The following is a 19,133-nucleotide window of genomic DNA, read 5'->3' as shown; positions in this document are numbered from 1 at the left end:
ATCGGGAGACGTGTTCAAATATGTCTCAGTTTTTGTACCCTGGTACTCGGGTGCAACATTCCAGACGCTTTACTAACACTCTCCCGACTTGGAGAGTCAGTCCCTTTAAACTCCTGTTTGGCCCAGTTTGCAATTTCTGCGGAAGATGAACAGGAATAGCGAGAACCAATGAGAGACTAGCTGGAGGTGTCTGGACGGGCAAATTTAACTCTCATTTCCCACCAGGAAGAGGAATTAACCAAACGCTCAGCGTGCCGTGCCGGAAACAGATAAGGGCCTGAAGCCATCCAGCGGTGTTGTGGCCAAGTCACAAGAAAGCGAGTTGAAGAAAGGAGCTCAGGGGCACTGTAATGCACAAACCTGCAGAGTTATAAATGACAGCTATCGTCCAAAAATATACTGAAGTAAGGCTGCCAAGAGGACTTGAAAGCGGGGCAGAATTGCAGGAAACCGATTTCAGGAGGTAGACTGGAATTGCATTGAAAGCATAGGAAAAGAGGCAGAGCGTCCACAATGATGCACTTGGACAAAAAGGGCGTATGCGTTTTTTCCTGAATATATTCAGGAAAAAACGCATACGCCCTTTTTGGGCAACCAAGCAAACTTGCAAAGGAAATCTGCACTACAATGAAGTCTCACTTCCCCCCGGTCAAAAGGGCCATCTGAACAAAGTGTAAAATCCAGAAAGACAGGACAGGCCATGGAGAACTGGGAGCCTTGTTATGCTGATGGGCGGGATGTAAATTGCCAACAGACACTCGGGAGAAGTGTATGGTGTTTCCTGAAACATCTAAAAAACAAAGCAACAGAGCCTAGGGCACTTCCACTTATGGTCCTATAGCTTAGGGAAATTAAAATCAAAAAGACACAGCCACCCCAAAGTTTGGGACGCCTCTGTTTACAAGAACCTCGTTTACCGTACAAGTTCAACATCACAGAAAGTGAAAAATGGATAAAGAACTTGTGGTACTTACGTACAATGCAGTATCACTCAGCAATGAAATCTATGTCATCAGGCCCGTAGCAGCATAATGAGTGGATTCAGGTACGATGATTCTAACTGAAATAAGTCACACAGAAAAAGAAACATCATAAGATATCACTAATACACGGAATGTAAACTTGGCTACACAGGAACTGAATTCCAAAACAGAACAGGGTCTCAAATTTAGAAAACAAACTTATGCTTGCTTAAGAGGAAAGGTGAGTTGGGGTGCTGCATAAAACCAGAGATTGAAATGAGCACAGATAAAGTTCCTTAAGCCAAATATGGAATAGACAAGAGCTACTCCTTGCTCAACGAAATGGACTCAACACCCCATATTAAACGCCTAAGAATGTACCTGACTAGTAAGTATCTTAAAACCTATGGATTGCTATGTCTCCAAAAGAGAATCAATCGTATGTACAGGGGCATAAACGCAGCAGTGATAGGATTGGAGAGGTTCGGTGAGCAAATGAAGACCCTTTGAAGTCATATAGCATGGTACCCATTCCACGGGTCTCAACTCTCCAGATTTAAGGTATTCTTCCTTGAGCTAAATCATGCATGTAGAACCCAGAGTATGATCAACTGTGTGAACGGGAGACGTGTTCAAATATGTCTCAGTTTTCCTCCCCTGGTACTCGGGTGCAACATTCCAGACGCTTTACTAACACTCTCCCCACTTGGAGAGTCAGCGCCTTTAACCTCCTGTTTGGCCCAGTTTGCAATTTCTGCGGAAGATGAACAGGAATAGGGAGAACCAATGAGAGACTAGCTGGAGGTGTCTGGACGGGCAAATTTAACTCTCATTTCCCACCAGGAAGAGGAAATAACCAAAGGCTCAGCGTGCCGTGCCGGAACCAGATTAGGGACTGAAGCCATCCTGCGGTGTTGCGTCCAGGTCACAAGAAAGCGAGTTGAAGAAAGTAGCTAAGGGGCACTGTAATTCACAAACCTGCAGAGTTATAAATGACAGCTATCGTCCAAAAATATACTGAAGTAAGGCTGCCAAGAGGACTTGAAAGCCGGGCAGAATTGCAGGAAACCGATTTCAGGAGGTAGACTGGAATTGCATTGAAAGCATAGGAAAAGAGGCAGAACGTCCACAATGATGCACTTGGCCAAAAAGGGCGTATGCGTTTTTTCCTGAATATATTCAGGAAAAAACGCATACGCCCTTTTTGGCCAACCAAGCAAGCTTGCAAAGGAAATCTGCACTACAATGAAGTCTCACTTCCTTCCGGTCAAAAGGGCCATCTGAAAAAAGTGTAAAATCCAGAAAGGCAGGACAGGCCATGGAGAACTGGGAGCCTTGTTATGCTGATGGGCGGGATGTAAATTGCCAACAGACACTCGGGGGAAGTGTATGGTGTTTCCTGAAACATCTAAAAAACAAAGCAACAGAGCCTAGGGCACTTCCACTTATGGTCCTATAGCTTAGGGAAATTAAAATCAAAAAGACACAGCCACCCCTAAGGTTGGAACGGCTCTGTTTACAAGAACCTCGTTTACAGTACAAGTTCAACATCGCAGAAAGTGAAAAATGGATAAAGAAGTTGTGTTATTTACTTACAAAGCAATATCACTCAGCAATGAAATCTATGTCATCAGGCCCTTAGCAGCACAATGAGTGGATTCAGGTATGATGCTTCTAACTGAAATAAGTCACACAGAAAAAGAAACATCATAAGATATCAGTAATACATGGAATGTAAACTTGGCTACACAGGAACTGAATTACAGAACAGAACAGGGTCTCAAATTTAGAAAACTAACTTATGCTTGCTTAAGGGGAAAGGTGAGTTGGGGTGCTGCATAAAACCAGAGATTGAAATGAGCACAGATAAAGTTCCTTAAGCCAAGTATGGAATAGACAAGAGCTACTCCTTGCTCAATGAAATGGACTCAACACCACATATTAAACGCCTAAGAATGTACCTGACTAGTAAGTATCTTAAAACCTATGGATTGCTATGTCTCCGAAAGAGAATCAAGCATGTGTACAGGGGCATAAACGCAGCAGTGATAGGATTGGAGAGGTTCGGTGAGCAAATGAAGCCCCTTTGAAGTCATATTGCATGGTACCCATTCCACGGGTCTCAACTCTCCAGGTTTAAGGTATTCTTCCTTCAGCTAAAACATGCATGTGGAACCCAGAGTATGATCAACCATGTGAACGGGAGACGTGTTCAAATATGTCTCAGTTTTCCTCCCCTGGTACTCGGGTGCAACATTCCAGACGCTTTACTAACACTCTCCCCACTTGGAGAGTCAGCGCCTTTAACCTCCTGTTTGGCCCAGTTTGCAATTTCTGCGGAAGATGAACAGGAATAGGGAGAACCAATGAGAGACTAGCTGGAGGTGTCTGGACGGGCAAATTTAACTCTAATTTCCCACCAGGAAGAGGAAATAACCAAAGGCTCAGCGTGCCATGCCAGAACCAGATTAGGGCCTGAAGCCATCCTGCGGTGTTGCAGCCAGCTCACAAGAAAGCGAGTTGAAGAAAGGAGCTCAGGGGCACTGTAATTCACAAACCTGCAGAGTTATAAATGACAGCTATCGTCCAAAAATATACTGAAGTAAGGCTGCCAAGGGACTTGAAAGCGGGGCAGAATTGCAGGAAACCGATTTCAGGAGGTAGACTGGAATTGCATTGAAAGCATAGGAAAAGAGGCAGAACGTCCACAATGATGCACTTGGCCAAAAAGGGCGTATGCGTTTTTTCCTGAATATATTCAGGAAAAAACGCATACGCCCTTTTTGGCCAACCAAGCAAGCTTGCAAAGGAAATCTGCACTACAATGAAGTCTCACTTCCCCCCAGTCAAAAGGGCCATCTGAAAAAAGTGTAAAATCCAGAAAGGCAGGACAGGCCATGGAGAACTGGGAGCCTTGTTATGCTGATGGGCGGGATGTAAATTGCCAACAGACACTTGGGAGGAGTGTATGGTGTTTCCTGAAACATCTAAAAAACAAAGCAACAGAGCCTAGGGCACTTCCACTTATGGTCCTATAGCTTAGGGAAATTAAAATCAAAAAGACACAGCCACCCCAAAGTGTGGGACGCCTCTGTTTACAAGAACCTCGTTTACCGTACAAGTTCAATATCACAGAAAGTGAAAAATGGATAAAGAACTTGTGGTACTTACGTACAATGCAGTATCACTCAGCAATGAAATCTATGTCATCAGGCCCGTAGCAGCATAATGAGTGGATTCAGGTACGATGATTCTAACTGAAATAAGTCACACAGAAAAAGAAACATCATAAGATATCAGTAATACACGGAATGTAAACTTGGCTACACAGGAACTGAATTCCAAAACAGAACAGGGTCTCAAATTTAGAAAACCAACTTATGCTTGCTTAAGGGGAAAGGTGAGTTGGGGTGCTGCATAAAACCAGAGATTGAAATGAGCACAGATAAAGTTCCTTAAGCCAAATATGGAATAGACAAGAGCTACTCCTTGCTCAACGAAATGGACTCAACACCCCATATTAAACGCCTAAGAATGTACCTGACTAGTAAGTATCTTAAAACCTATGGATTGCTATGTCTCCAAAAGAGAATCAAGCGTGCGTACAGGGGCATAAACGCAGCAGTGATAGGATTGGAGAGGTTCGGTGAGCAAATGAAGACCCTTTGAAGTCATATTGCATGGTACCCATTCCACGGGTCTCAACTCTCCAGGTTTAAGGTATTCTTCCTTCAGCTAAAACATGCATGTGGAACCCAGAGTATGATCAACCGTGTGAACGGGAGACGTGTTCAAATATGTCTCAGTTTTCGTACCCTGGTACTCGGGTGCAACATTCCAGACGCTTTACTAACACTCTCCCCACTTGGAGAGTCAGTGCCTTTAAACTCCTGTTTGGCCCAGTTTGCAATTTCTGCGGAAGATGAACAGGAATAGTGAGAACCAATGAGAGACTAGCTGGAGGTGTCTGGACGGGCAAATTTAACTCTCATTTCCCACCAGGAAGAGGAAATAAGCAAAGACTCAGCGTGCCATGCCGGAACCAGATTAGGGACTGAAGCCGTCCTGCGGTGTTGCGGCCAGCTCACAAGAAAGCGAGTTGAAGAAAGGAGCTCAGGGGCACTGTAATTCACAAACCTGCAGAGTTATAAATGACAGCTATCGTCCAAAAATATACTGAAGTAAGGCTGCCAAGAGGACTTGAAAGCGGGGCAGAATTGCAGGAAACCGATTTCAGGAGGTAGACTGGAATTGCATTGAAAGCATAGGAAAAGAGGCAGAACGTCCACAATGATGCACTTGGCCAAAAAGGGCGTATGCGTTTTTTCCTGAATATATTCAGGAAAAAACGCATACGCCCTTTTTGGCCAACCAAGCAAGCTTGCAAAGGAAATCTGCACTACAATGAAGTCTCACTTCCCCCCGGTCAAAAGGGCCATCTGAAAAAAGTGTAAAATCCAGAAAGGCAGGACAGGCCATGGAGAACTGGAAGCCTTGTTATGCTGATGGGCGGGATGTAAATTGCCAACAGACACTCGGGAGAAGTGTATGGTGTTTCCTGAAACATCTAAAAAACAAAGCAACAGAGCCTAGGGCACTTCCACTTATGGTCCTATAGCTTAGGGAAATTAAAATCAAAAAGACACAGGCACTCCAAAGGTTGGAATGGCTCTGTTTACAAGAACCTCGTTTACAGTAGAAGTTCAACATCGCAGAAAGTGAAAAATGGATAAAGAAGTTGTGGTATTTACTTACAAAGCCATATCACTCAGCAATGAAATCTATGTCATCAGGCCCTTAGCAGCACAATGAGTGGATTCAGGTATGATGATTCTAACTGAAATAAGTCACACAGAAAAAGAAACATCATAAGATATCAGTAATACACGGAATGTAAACTTGGCTACACAGGAACTGAATTACAGAACAGAACAGGGTCTCAAATTTAGAAAACCAACTTATGCTTGCTTAAGGGGAAAGGTGAGTTGGGGTGCTGCATAAAACCAGAGATTGAAATGAGCACAGATAAAGTTCCTTAAGCCAAATATGGAATAGACAAGAGCTACTCCTTGCTCAACGAAATGGACTCAACACCCCATATTAAACGCCTAAGAATGTACCTGACTAGTAAGTATCTTAAAACCTATGGATTGCTATGTCTCCGAAAGAGAATCAAGCATGTGTACAGGGGCATAAACGCAGCAGTGATAGGATTGGAGAGGTTCGGTGAGCAAATGAAGACCCTTTGAAGTCATATTTTATGGTACCCATTCCACGGGTTTCAACTACCCAGGTTTAAGGTATTCTTCCTTCAGCTAAAACATGCATGTGGAACCTAGAGTATGATCAACCATGTGATTGGGAGACGTGTTCAAATATGTCTCAGTTTTCGTACCCTGGTACTCGGGTGCAACATTCCAGACGCTTTACTAACACTCTCCCGACTTGGAGAGTCAGTGCCTTTAACCTCCTGTTTGGCCCAGTTTGCAATTACTGCGGAAGATGAACAGGAATAGGGAGAACCAATGAGAGACTAGCTGGAGGTGTCTGAACGGGCAAATTTAACTCTCATTTCCCACCAGGAAGAGGAATTAACCAAAGGCTCAGCGTACCGTGCCGGAACCAGATTAGGGCCTGAAGCCATCCTGCGGTGTTGCGGCCAGCTCACAAGAAAGCGAGTTGAAGAAAGGAGCTCAGGGGCACTGTAATTCACAAACCTGCAGAGTTATAAATGACAGCTATCGTCCAAAAATATACTGAAGTAAGGCTGCCAAGAGGACTTGAAAGCGGGGCAGAATTGCAGGAAACCGATTTCAGGAGGTAGACTGGAATTGCATTGAAAGCATAGGAAAAGAGGCAGAACGTCCACAATGATGCACTTGGCCAAAAAGGGCGTATGCGTTTTTTCCTGAATATATTCAGGAAAAAACGCATACGCCCTTTTTGGCCAACCAAGCAAGCTTGCAAAGGAAATCTGCACTACAATGAAGTCTCACTTCCCCCCGATCAAAAGGGCCATCTGAAAAAAGTGTAAAATCCAGAAAGGCAGCACAGGCCATGGAGAACTGGAAGCCTTGTTATGCTGATGGGCGGGATGTAAATTGCCAACAGACACTCGGGAGAAGTGTATGGTGTTTCCTGAAACATCTAAAAAACAAAGCAACAGAGCCTAGGGCACTTCCACTTATGGTCCTATAGCTTAGGGAAATTAAAATCAAAAAGACACAGCCACCCCAAAGGTTGGAACGGCTCTGTTTACAAGAACCTCGTTTACAGTACAAGTTCAACATCGCAGAAAGTGAAAAATGGATAAAGAAGTTGTGGTATTTACTTACAAAGCAATATCACTCAGCAATGAAATCTATGTCATCAGGCCCTTAGCAGCACAATGAGCGGATTCAGGTATGATGATTCTAACTGAAATAAGTCACACAGAAAAAGAAACATCATAAGATATCAGTAATACACGGAATGTAAACTTGGCTACACAGGAACTGAATTAGAGAACAGAACAGGGTCTCAAATTTAGAAAACCAACTTATGCTTGCTTAAGGGGAAAGGTGAGTTGGGGTGCTGCATAAAACCAGAGATTGAAATGAGCACAGATAAAGTTCCTTAAGCCAAATATGGAATAGACAAGAGCTACTCCTTGCTCAACGAAATGGACTCAACACCCCATATTAAATGCCTAAGAATGTACCTGACTAGTAAGCATCTTAAAACCTATGGATTGCTATGTCTCCGAAAGAGAATCAAGCATGTGTACAGGGGCATAAACGCAGCAGTGATAGGATTGGAGAGGTTCGGTGAGCAAATGAAGACCCTTTGAAGTCATATTGCATGGTACCCATTCCACGGGTTTCAACTACCCAGGTTTAAGGTATTCTTCCTTCAGCTAAAACATGCATGTGGAACCTAGAGTATGATCAACCATGTGATCGGGAGACGTGTTCAAATATGTCTCAGTTTTCGTACCCTGGTACTCGGGTGCAACATTCCAGACGCTTTACTAACACTCTCCCCACTTGGAGAGTCAGCGCCTTTAACCTCCTGTTTGGCCCAGTTTGCAATTTCTGCGGAAGATGAACAGGAATAGGGAGACCCAATGAGAGACTAGCTGGAGGTGTCTGAACGGGCAAATTTAACTCTCATTTCCCACCAGGAAGAGGAAATAACCAAAGGCTCAGCGTGCCGTGCCAGAACCAGATTAGGGCCTGAAGCCATCCTGCGGTGTTGCGGCCAGCTCACAAGAAAGCGAGTTGAAGAAAGGAGCTCAGGGGCACTGTAATGCACAAACCTGCAGAGTTATAAATGACAGCTATCGTCCAAAAATATACTGAAGTAAGGCTGCCAAGAGGACTTGAAAGCGGGGCAGAATTGCAGGAAACCGATTTCAGGAGGTAGACTGGAATTGCATTGAAAGCATAGGAAAAGAGGCAGAACGTCCACAATGATGCACTTGGCCAAAAAGGGCGTATGCGTTTTTTCCTGAATATATTCAGGAAAAAACGCATACGCCCTTTTTGGCCAACCAAGCAAGCTTGCAAAGGAAATCTGCACTACAATGAAGTCTCACTTCCCCCCGATCAAAAGGGCCATCTGAAAAAGGTGTAAAATCCAGAAAGGCAGGACAGGCCATGGAGAACTGGAAGCCTTGTTATGCTGATGGGCGGGATGTAAATTGCCAACAGACACTCGGGAGAAGTGTATGGTGTTTCCTGAAACATCTAAAAAACAAAGCAACAGAGCCTAGGGCACTTCCACTTATGGTCCTATAGCTTAGGGAAATTAAAATCAAAAAGACACAGCCACCCGAAAGGTTGGAACGGCTCTGTTTACAAGAACCTCGTTTACCGTACAAGTTCAACATCGCAGAAAGTGAAAAATGGATAAAGAAGTTGTGGTATTTACTTACAAAGCAATATCACTCAGCAATGAAATCTATGTCATCAGGCCCTTAGCAGCACAATGAGTGGATTCAGGTATGATGATTCTAACTGAAATAAGTCACACAGAAAAAGAAACATCATAAGATATCAGTAATACACGGAATGTAAACTTGGCTACACAGGAACTGAATTACAGAACAGAACAGGGTCTCAAATTTAGAAAACCAACTTATGCTTGCTTAAGGGGAAAGGTGAGTTGGGGTGCTGCATAAAACCAGAGATTGAAATGAGCACAGATAAAGTTCCTTAAGCCAAATATGGAATAGACAAGAGCTACTCCTTGCTCAACGAAATGGACTCAACACCCCATATTAAATGCCTAAGAATGTACCTGACTAGTAAGCATCTTAAAACCTATGGATTGCTATGTCTCCGAAAGAGAATCAAGCATGTGTACAGGGGCATAAACGCAGCAGTGATAGGATTGGAGAGGTTCGGTGAGCAAATGAAGACCCTTTGAAGTCATATTGCATGGTACCCATTCCACGGGTTTCAACTACCCAGGTTTAAGGTATTCTTCCTTCAGCTAAAACATGCATGTGGAACCTAGAGTATGATCAACCATGTGATCGGGAGACGTGTTCAAATATGTCTCAGTTTTCGTACCCTGGTACTCGGGTGCAACATTCCAGACGCTTTACTAACACTCTCCCGACTTGGAGAGTCAGTCCCTTTAACCTCCTGTTTGGCCCAGTTCGCAATTTCTGCGGAAGATGAACAGGAATAGGGAGAACCAATGAGAGACTAGCTGGAGGTGTCTGGACGGGTAAATTTAACTCTCATTTCCCACCAGGAAGAGGAATTAACCAAAGGTTCAGCGTGCCGTGCCGGAACCAGATTAGGCCCTGAAGCCATCCTGCGGTGTTGCGGCCAGCTCACAAGAAAGCGAGTTGAAGAAAGGAGCTCAGAGGCAATGTAATTCACAAAGCTGCAGAGTTATAAATGACAGCTATCGTCCAAAAATATACTGAAGTAAGGCTGCCAAGAGGACTTGAAAGCGGGGCAGAATTGCAGGAAACCGATTTCAGGAGGTAGACTGGAATTGCATTGAAAGCATAGGAAAAGAGACAGAACGTCCACAATGATGCACTTGGCCAAAAAGGGCGTATGCGTTTTTTCCTGAATATATTCAGGAAAAAACGCATACGCCCTTTTTGGCCAACCAAGCAAACTTGCAAAGAAATCTGCACTACAATGAAGTCTCACTTCCCCCCGGTCAAAAGGGACATCTGAAAAAAGTGTAAATTCCAGAAAGGCAGGACAGGCCAAGGAGAACTGGGAGCCTTGTTATGCTGATGGGCGGGATGTAAATTGCCAACAGACACTCGGGAGAAGTGTATGGTGTTTCCTGAAACATCTAAAAAACAAAGCAACAGAGCCTAGGGCACTTCCACTTATGGTCCTATAGCTTAGGGAAATTAAAATAAAAAAGACACAGCCACCCCAAAGTTTGGGACGCCTCTGTTTACAAGAACCTCGTTTACCGTCCAAGTTCAGTATCAGAGAAAGTGAAAAATGGATAAAGAAGTTGTGGTATTTACTTACAAAGCAATATCACTCAGCAATGAAATCTATGTCATCAGGCCCTTAGCAGCACAATGAGTGGATTCAGGTACGATGATTCTAACTGAAATAAGTCACACAGAAAAAGAAACATCATAAGATATCACTAATACACGGAATGTAAACTTGGCTACACAGGAACTGAATTCCAAAACAGAACAGGGTCTCAAATTTAGAAAACAAACTTATGCTTGCTTAAGAGGAAAGGTGAGTTGGGGTGCTGCATAAAACCAGAGATTGAAATGAGCACAGATAAAGTTCCTTAAGCCAAATATGGAATAGACAAGAGCTACTCCTTGCTCAACGAAATGGACTCAACACCCCATATTAAACGCCTAAGAATGTACCTGACTAGTAAGTATCTTAAAACCTATGGATTGCTATGTCTCCAAAAGAGAATCAATCGTATGTACAGGGGCATAAACGCAGCAGTGATAGGATTGGAGAGGTTCGGTGAGCAAATGAAGACCCTTTGAAGTCATATTGCATGGTACCCATTCCACGGGTCTCAACTCTCCAGATTTAAGGTATTCTTCCTTGAGCTAAATCATGCATGTAGAACCCAGAGTATGATCAACTGTGTGAACGGGAGACGTGTTCATATATGTCTCAGATTTCCTCCCCTGGTACTCGGGTGCAACATTCCAGACGCTTTACTAACACTCTCCCCACTTGGAGAGTCAGCGCCTTTAACCTCCTGTTTGGCCCAGTTTGCAATTTCTGCGGAAGATGAACAGGAATAGGGAGAACCAATGAGAGACTAGCTGGAGGTGTCTGGACGGGCAAATTTAACTCTCATTTCCCACCAGGAATAGGAAATAACCAAAGGCTCAGCGTGCCGTGCCGGAACCAGATTAGGGACTGAAGCCATCCTGCGGTGTTGCGTCCAGGTCACAAGAAAGCGAGTTGAAGAAAGTAGCTAAGGGGCACTGTAATTCACAAACCTGCAGAGTTATAAATGACAGCGATCGTCCAAAAATATACTGAAGTATGGCTGCCAAGAGGACTTGAAAGCGGGGCAGAATTGCAGGAAACCGATTTCAGGAGGTAGACTGGAATTGCATTGAAAGCATAGGAAAAGAGGCAGAACGTCCACAATGATGCACTTGGCCAAAAAGGGCGTATGCGTTTTTTCCTGAATATATTCAGGAAAAAACGCATACGCCCTTTTTGGCCAACCAAGCAAATTTGCAAAGGAAATCTGCACTAAAATGAAGTCTCACTTCCCCCCGGTCAAAAGGGCCATCTGAAAAAAGTGTAAAATCCAGAAAGGCAGGAAAGGTCATGGAGAACTGGGAGCCTTGTTATGCTGATGGGCGGGATGTAAATTGCCAAGAGACACTCGGGAGAAGTGTATGGTGTTTCCTGAAATATCTAAAAAACAAAGCAACAGAAACTAGGGCACTTCCACTTATGGTCCTATAGCTTAGGTAAATTAAAATCAAAAAGACACAGCCACCCCAAAGTTTGGGACGCCTCTGTTTACAAGAACCTCGTTTACCGTACAAGTTCAGTATCACAGAAAGTGAAAAATGGATAAAGAAATTGTGGTACTTACGTACAATGCAGTATCCCTCAGCAATGAAATCTATGTCATCAGGCCCGTAGCAGCATAATGAGTGGATTCAGGTACGATGATTCTAACTGAAATAAGTCACACAGAAAAAGAAACATCATAAGATATCACTAATACACGGAATGTAAACTTGGCTACACAGGAACTGAATTCCAAAACAGAACAGGGTCTCAAATTTAGAAAACCAACTTATGCTTGCTTAAGGGGAAAGGTGAGTTGGGGTGCTGCATAAAACCAGAGATTGAAATGAGTACAGATAAAGTTCCTTAAGCCAAATATGGAATAGACAAGAGCTACTCCTTGCTCAACGAAATGGACTCAACACCCCATATTAAACGCCTAAGAATGTACCTGACTAGTAAGTATCTTAAAACTTATGGATTGCTATGTCTCCGAAAGAGAATCAAGCATATGTACAGGGGCATAAACGCAGCAGTGATAGGATTGGAGAGGTTCGGTGAGCAAATGAATACCCTTTGAAGTCATATTGCATGGTACCCATTACACGGGTCTCAACTCTCCAGGTTTAAGGTATTCTTCCTTCATCTAAAACATGCATGTGGAACCCAGAGTATGATCAACCGTGTGAACGGGAGACGTGTTCAAATATGTCTCAGTTTTCCTCCCCTGGTACTCGGGTGCAACATTCCAGACGCTTTACTAACACTCTCCCCACTTGGAGAGTCAGCGCCTTTAACCTCCTGTTTGGCCCAGTTTGCAATTTCTGCGGAAGATGAACAGGAATAGGGAGAACCAATGAGAGACTAGCTGGAGGTGTCTGGACGGGCAAATTTAACTCTCATTTCCCACCAGGAAGAGGAAATAACCAAAGGCTCAGCGTGCCATGCCGGAACCAGATTAAGGCCTGAAGCCATCCTGCGGTGTTGCGGCCAGCTCACAAGAAAGTGAGTTGAAGAAAGGCGCTCAGGGGCACTGTAATTCACAAACCTGCAGAGTTATAAATGACAGCTATCGTCCAAAAATATACTGAAGTAAGGCTGCCAAGAGGACTTGAAAGCGGGGCAGAATTGCAGGAAACCGATTTTAGGAGGTAGACTGGAATTGCATTGAAAGCATAGGAAAAGAGGCAGAACGTCCACAATGATGCACTTGGCCAAAAAGGGCGTATGCGTTTTTTCCTGAATATATTCAGGAAAACACGCATACGCACTTGTTGGCCAACCAAGCAAGCTTGCAAAGGAAATCTGCACTACAATGAAGTCTCACTTCCCCCCGGTCAAAAGGGCCATCTGAAAAAAGTGTAAAATCCAGAAAGGCAGGACAGGCCATGGAGAACTGGGAGCCTTGTTATGCTGATGGGCGGGATGTAAATTGCCAACAGACACTCGGGAGAAGTGTATGGTGTTTCCTGAAACATCTAAAAAACAAAGCAACAGAGCCTAGGGCACTTCCACTTATGGTCCTATAGCTTAGGGAAATTAAAATCAAAAAGACACAGCCACCCCAAAGTTTGGGACGCCTCTGTTTACAAGAACCTCGTTTACCGTACAAATTCAACATCACAGAAAGTGAAAAATGGATAAAGAACTTGTGGTACTTACGTACAATGCAGTATCACTCAGCAATGAAATCTATGTCATCAGGCCAGTAGCAGCATAATGAGTGGATTCAGGTACGATGATTCTAACTGAAATAAGTCACACAGAAAAAGAAACATCATAAGATATCACTAATACACGGAATGTAAACTTGGCTACACAGGAACTGAATTCCAAAACAGAACAGGGTCTCAAATTTAGAAAACCAACTTATGCTTGCTTAAGGGGAAAGGTGAGTTGGGGTGCTGCATAAAACCAGAGACTGAAATGAGTACAGATAAAGTTCCTTAAGCCAAATATGGAATAGACAAGAGCTACTCCTTGCTCAACGAAATGGACTCAACACCCCATATTAAACGCCTAAGAATGTACCTGACTAGTAAGTATCTTAAAACTTATGGATTGCTATATCTCCGAAAGAGAATCAAGCATATGTACAGGGGCATAAACGCAGCAGTGATAGGATTGGAGATGTTCGGTGAGCAAATGAATACCCTTTGAAGTCATATTGCATGGTACCCATTACACGGGTCTCAACTCTCCAGGTTTAAGGTATTCTTCCTTCAGCTAAAACATGCATGTGGAACCCAGAGTATGATCAACCGTGTGAACGGGAGACGTGTTCAAATATGTCTCAGTTTTCCTCCCCTGGTACTCGGGTGCAACATTCCAGATGCTTTACTAACACTCTCCCCACTTGGAGAGTCAGTGCCTTTAACCTCCTGTTTGGCCCAGTTTGCAATTTCTGCGGAAGATGAACAGGAATAGGGAGAACCAATGAGAGACTAGCTGGAGGTGTCTGGACGGGCAAATTTAACTCTCATTTCCCACCAGGAAGAGGAAATAACCAAAGGCTCAGCGTGCCATGCCGGAACCAGATTAGGGCCTGAAGCCATCCTGCGGTGTTGCGGCCAGCTCACAAGAAAGTGAGTTGAAGAAAGGCGCTCAGGGGCACTGTAATTCACAAACCTGCAGAGTTATAAATGACAGCTATCGTCCAAAAATATACTGAAGTAAGGCTGCCAAGAGGACTTGAAAGCGGGGCAGAATTGCAGGAAACCGATTTTAGGAGGTAGACTGGAATTGCATTGAAAGCATAGGAAAAGAGGCAGAACGTCCACAATGATGCACTTGGCCAAAAAGGGCGTATGCGTTTTTTCCTGAATATATTCAGGAAAACACGCATACGCACTTGTTGGCCAACCAAGCAAGCTTGCAAAGGAAATCTGCACTACAATGAAGTCTCACTTCCCCCTGGTCAAAAGGGCCATCTGAAAAAAGTGTAAAATCCAGAAAGGCAGGACAGGCCATGGAGAACTGGGAGCCTTGTTATGCTGATGGGCGGGATGTAAATTGCCAACAGACACTCGGGAGAAGTGTATGGTGTTTCCTGAAACATCTGAAAAACAAAGCAACAGAGCCTAGGGCACTTCCACTTATGGTCCTATAGCTTAGGGAAATTAAAATCAAAAAGACACAGCCACCCCAAAGTTTGGGATGGCTCTGTTTACAAGAACGTCATTTACAGTACAAGTTCAACATCGCAGAAGGTGAAAAATGGATAAAGAACTTGTGGTACTTACGTACAATGCAGTATCACTCAGCAATGAAATCTATGTCATCAGGCCCTTAGCAGCATAATGAGTGGATTCAGGTATGATGATTCTAACTGAAATAAGTCACACAGAAAAAGAAACATCATAAGATATCAGTAATACACGGAATGTAAACTTGGCTACACAGGAACTGAATTACAGAACAGAACAGGGTCTCAAATTTAGAAAACCAACTTATGCTTGCTTAAGGGGAAAGGTGAGTTTCGGTGCTGCATAAAACCAGAGATTGAAATGAGCACAGATAAAGTTCCTTAAGCCAAATATGGAATAGACAAGAGCTACTCCTTGCTCAACGAAATGGACTCAACACCGCATATTAAACGCCTAAGAATGTACCTGACTAGTAAGTATCTTAAAACCTATGGATTGCTATGTCTCCGAAAGAGAATCAAGCATGTGTACAGGGGCATAAACGCAGCAGTGATAGGATTGGAGAGGTTCGGTGAGCAAATGAAGCCCCTTTGAAGTCATATTGCATGGTACCCATTCCACGGGTCTCAACTCTCCAGGTTTAAGGTATTCTTCCTTCAGCTAAAACATGCATGTGGAACCTAGAGTATGATCAACCATGTGATCGGGAGACGTGTTCAAATATGTCTCAGGTTTCGTACCCTGGTACTCTGGTGCAACATTCCAGACGCTTTACTAACACTCTCCCGACTTGGAGAGTCAGTCCCTTTAACCTCCTGTTTGGCCCAGTTTGCAATTTCTGCGGAAGATGAACAGGAATAGGGAGAACCAATGAGAGACTAGCTGGAGGTGTCTGGACGGGCAAATTTAACTCTCATTTCCCACCAGGAAGAGGAATTAACCAAAGGCTCAGCGTGCCGTGCCGGAACCAGATTAGAGCCTGAAGCCATCCTGCGGTGTTGCGGCCAGCTCACAAGAAAGCGAGTTGAAGAAAGTAGCTCAGGGGCACTGTAATGCACAAACCTGCAGAGTTATAAATGACAGCTATCGTCCAAAAATATACTGAAGTAAGGCTGCCAAGAGGACTTGAAAGCGGGACAGAATTGCAGGAAACCGATTTCAGGAGGTAGACTGGAATTGCATTGAAAGCATAGGAAAAGAGGCAGAACGTCCACAATGATGCACTTGGCCAAAAAGGGCGTATGCATTTTTTCTTGAATATATTCAGGAAAAAACGCATACGCACTTGTTGGCCAACCAAGCAAACTTGCAAAGGAAATCTGCACTACAATGAAGTCTCACTTCCCCCCGGTCAAAAGGGCCATCTGAAAAAAGTGTAAAATCCAGATAGGCAGGAAAGGTCATGGAGAACTGGGAGCCTTGTTATGCTGATGGGCGGGATGTAAATTGCCAAGAGACACTCGGGAGAAGTGTATGGTGTTTCCTGAAACATCTAAAAAACAAAGCAACAGAGCCTAGGGCACTTCCACTTATGGTCCTATAGCTTAGGGAAATTAAAATCAAAAAGACACAGCCACCCCAAAGTTTGGGACGCCTCTGTTTACAAGAACCTCGTTTACCGTACAAGTTCAGTATCACAGAAAGTGAAAAATGGATAAAGAACTTGTGGTACTTACGTACAATGCAGTATCACTCAGCAATGAAATCTATGTCATCAGGCCCGTAGCAGAATAATAAGTAGATTCAGGTTCGATGATTCTAACTGAAATAAGTCACACAGAAAAAGAAACATCATAAGATATCACTAATACACGGAATGTAAACTTGGCTACACAGGAACTGAATTCCAAAACAGAACAGGGTCTCAAATTTAGAAAACCAACTTATGCTTGCTTAAGAGGAAAGGTGAGTCGGGGTGCTGCATAAAACCAGAGATTGAAATGAGCACAGATAAAGTTCCTTAAGCCAAATATGGAATAGACAAGAGCTACTCCTTGCTGAACGAAATGGACTCAACACCCCATATTAAACGCCTAAGAATGTACCTGACTAGTAAGTATCTTAAAACCTATGGATTGCTATGTCTCCAAAAGAGAATCAATCGTATGTACAGGGGCATAAACGCAGCAGTGATAGGATTGGAGAGGTTCGGTGAGCAAATGAAGACCCTTTGAAGTCATATTGCATGGTACCCATTCCACGGGTCTCAACTCTCCAGATTTAAGGTATTCTTCCTTGAGCTAAATCATGCATGTAGAACCCAGAGTATGATCAACTGTGTGAACGGGAGACGTGTTCAAATATGTCTCAGTTTTCCTCCCCTGGTACTCGGGTGCAACATTCCAGACGCTTTACTAACACTCTCCCCACTTGGAGAGTCAGCGCCTTTAACCTCCTGTTTGGCCCAGTTTGCAATTTCTGCGGAAGATGAACAGGAATAGGGAGAACCAATGAGAGACTAGCTGGAGGTGTCTGGACGGGCAAATTTAACTCTCATTTCCCACCAGGAAGAGGAAATAACCAAAGGCTCAGCGAGCCGTGCCGGAACCAGATTAGGGACTGAAGCCATCCTGCGGAGTTGCGTCCAGGTCACAAGAAAGCGAGTTGAAGAAAGTAGCTAAGGGGCACTGTAATTCACAAACCTGCAGAGTTATAAATGACAGCGATCGTCCAAAAATATACTGAAGTATGGCTGCCAAGAGGACTTGAAAGCGGGGCAGAATTGCAGGAAACCAATTTCAGGAGGTAGAGTGGAATTGCATTGAAAGCATAGGAAAAGAGGCAGAACGTCCACAATGATGCACTTGGCCAAAAAGTGCGTATGCGTTTTTTCCTGAATATATTCAGGAAAAAACGCATACGCCCTTTTTGGCCAACCAAGCAAGCTTGCAAAGGAAATCTGCACTGCAATGAAGTCTCACTTCCTTCCGGTCAAAAGGGCCATCTGAAAAAAGTGTAAAATCCAGAAAGGCAGGACAGGCCATGGAGAACTGAGAGCCTTGTTATGCTGATGGGCGGGATGTAAATTGCCAACAGACACTCGGGAGAAGTGTATGGTGTTTCCTGAAACATCTATAAAACAAAGCAACAGAGCCTAGGGCACTTCCACTTATGGTCCTATAGCTTAGGGAAATTAAAATCAAAAAGACACAGCCACCCCAAAGTTTGGGATGGCTCTGTTTACAAGAACATCGTTTACAGTACAAGTTCAACATCGCAGAAAGCGAAAAATGGATAAAGAAGCTGTGGTATTTACTTACAAAGCAATATCACTCAGCAATGAAATCTATGTCATCAGGCCCTTAGCAGCACAATGAGTGGATTCAGGTATGATGATTCTAACTGAAATAAGTCACACAGAAAAAGAAACATCATAAGATATCAGTAATACATGGAATGTAAACTTGGCTACACAGGAACTGAATTACAGAACAGAACAGGGTCTCAAATTTAGAAAACCAACTTATGCATGCTTAAGGGGAAAGGTGAGTTGGGGTGCTGCATAAAACTAGAGATTGAAATGAGCACAGATAAAGTTCCTTAAGCCAAATATGGAATAGACAAGAGCTACTCCTTGCTCAACGAAATGGACTCAACACCGCATATTAAACGCCTAAGAATGTACCTGACTAGTAAGTATCTTAAAACCTATGGATTGCTATGTCTCCGAAAGAGAATCAAGCATGTGTACAGGGGCATAAACGCAGCAGTGATAGGATTGGAGAGGTTCGGTGAGCAAATGAAGACCCTTTGAAGTCATATTTTATGGTACCCATTCCACGGGTTTCAACTACCCAGGTTTAAGGTATTCTTCCTTCAGCTAAAACATGCATGTGGAACCTAAAGTATGATCAACCATGTGATTGGGAGACGTGTTCAAATATGTCTCAGTTTTCGTACCCTGGTACTCGGGTGCAACATTCCAGACGCTTTACTAACACTCTTCAGACTTGGAGAGTCAGTGCCTTTAACCTCCTGTTTGGCCCAGTTTGCAATTTCTGCGGAAGATGAACAGGAATAGGGAGAACCAATGAGAG

The sequence above is a fragment of the Pseudorca crassidens genome, chromosome 6, assembly GCF_039906515.1.
Source record: "Pseudorca crassidens isolate mPseCra1 chromosome 6, mPseCra1.hap1, whole genome shotgun sequence".
NCBI classification, from domain to species: domain Eukaryota; kingdom Metazoa; phylum Chordata; class Mammalia; order Artiodactyla; family Delphinidae; genus Pseudorca; species Pseudorca crassidens.
The sequence above is the reverse complement of the archived record's forward strand: the minus strand, read 5'-3'. Positions refer to the sequence as shown.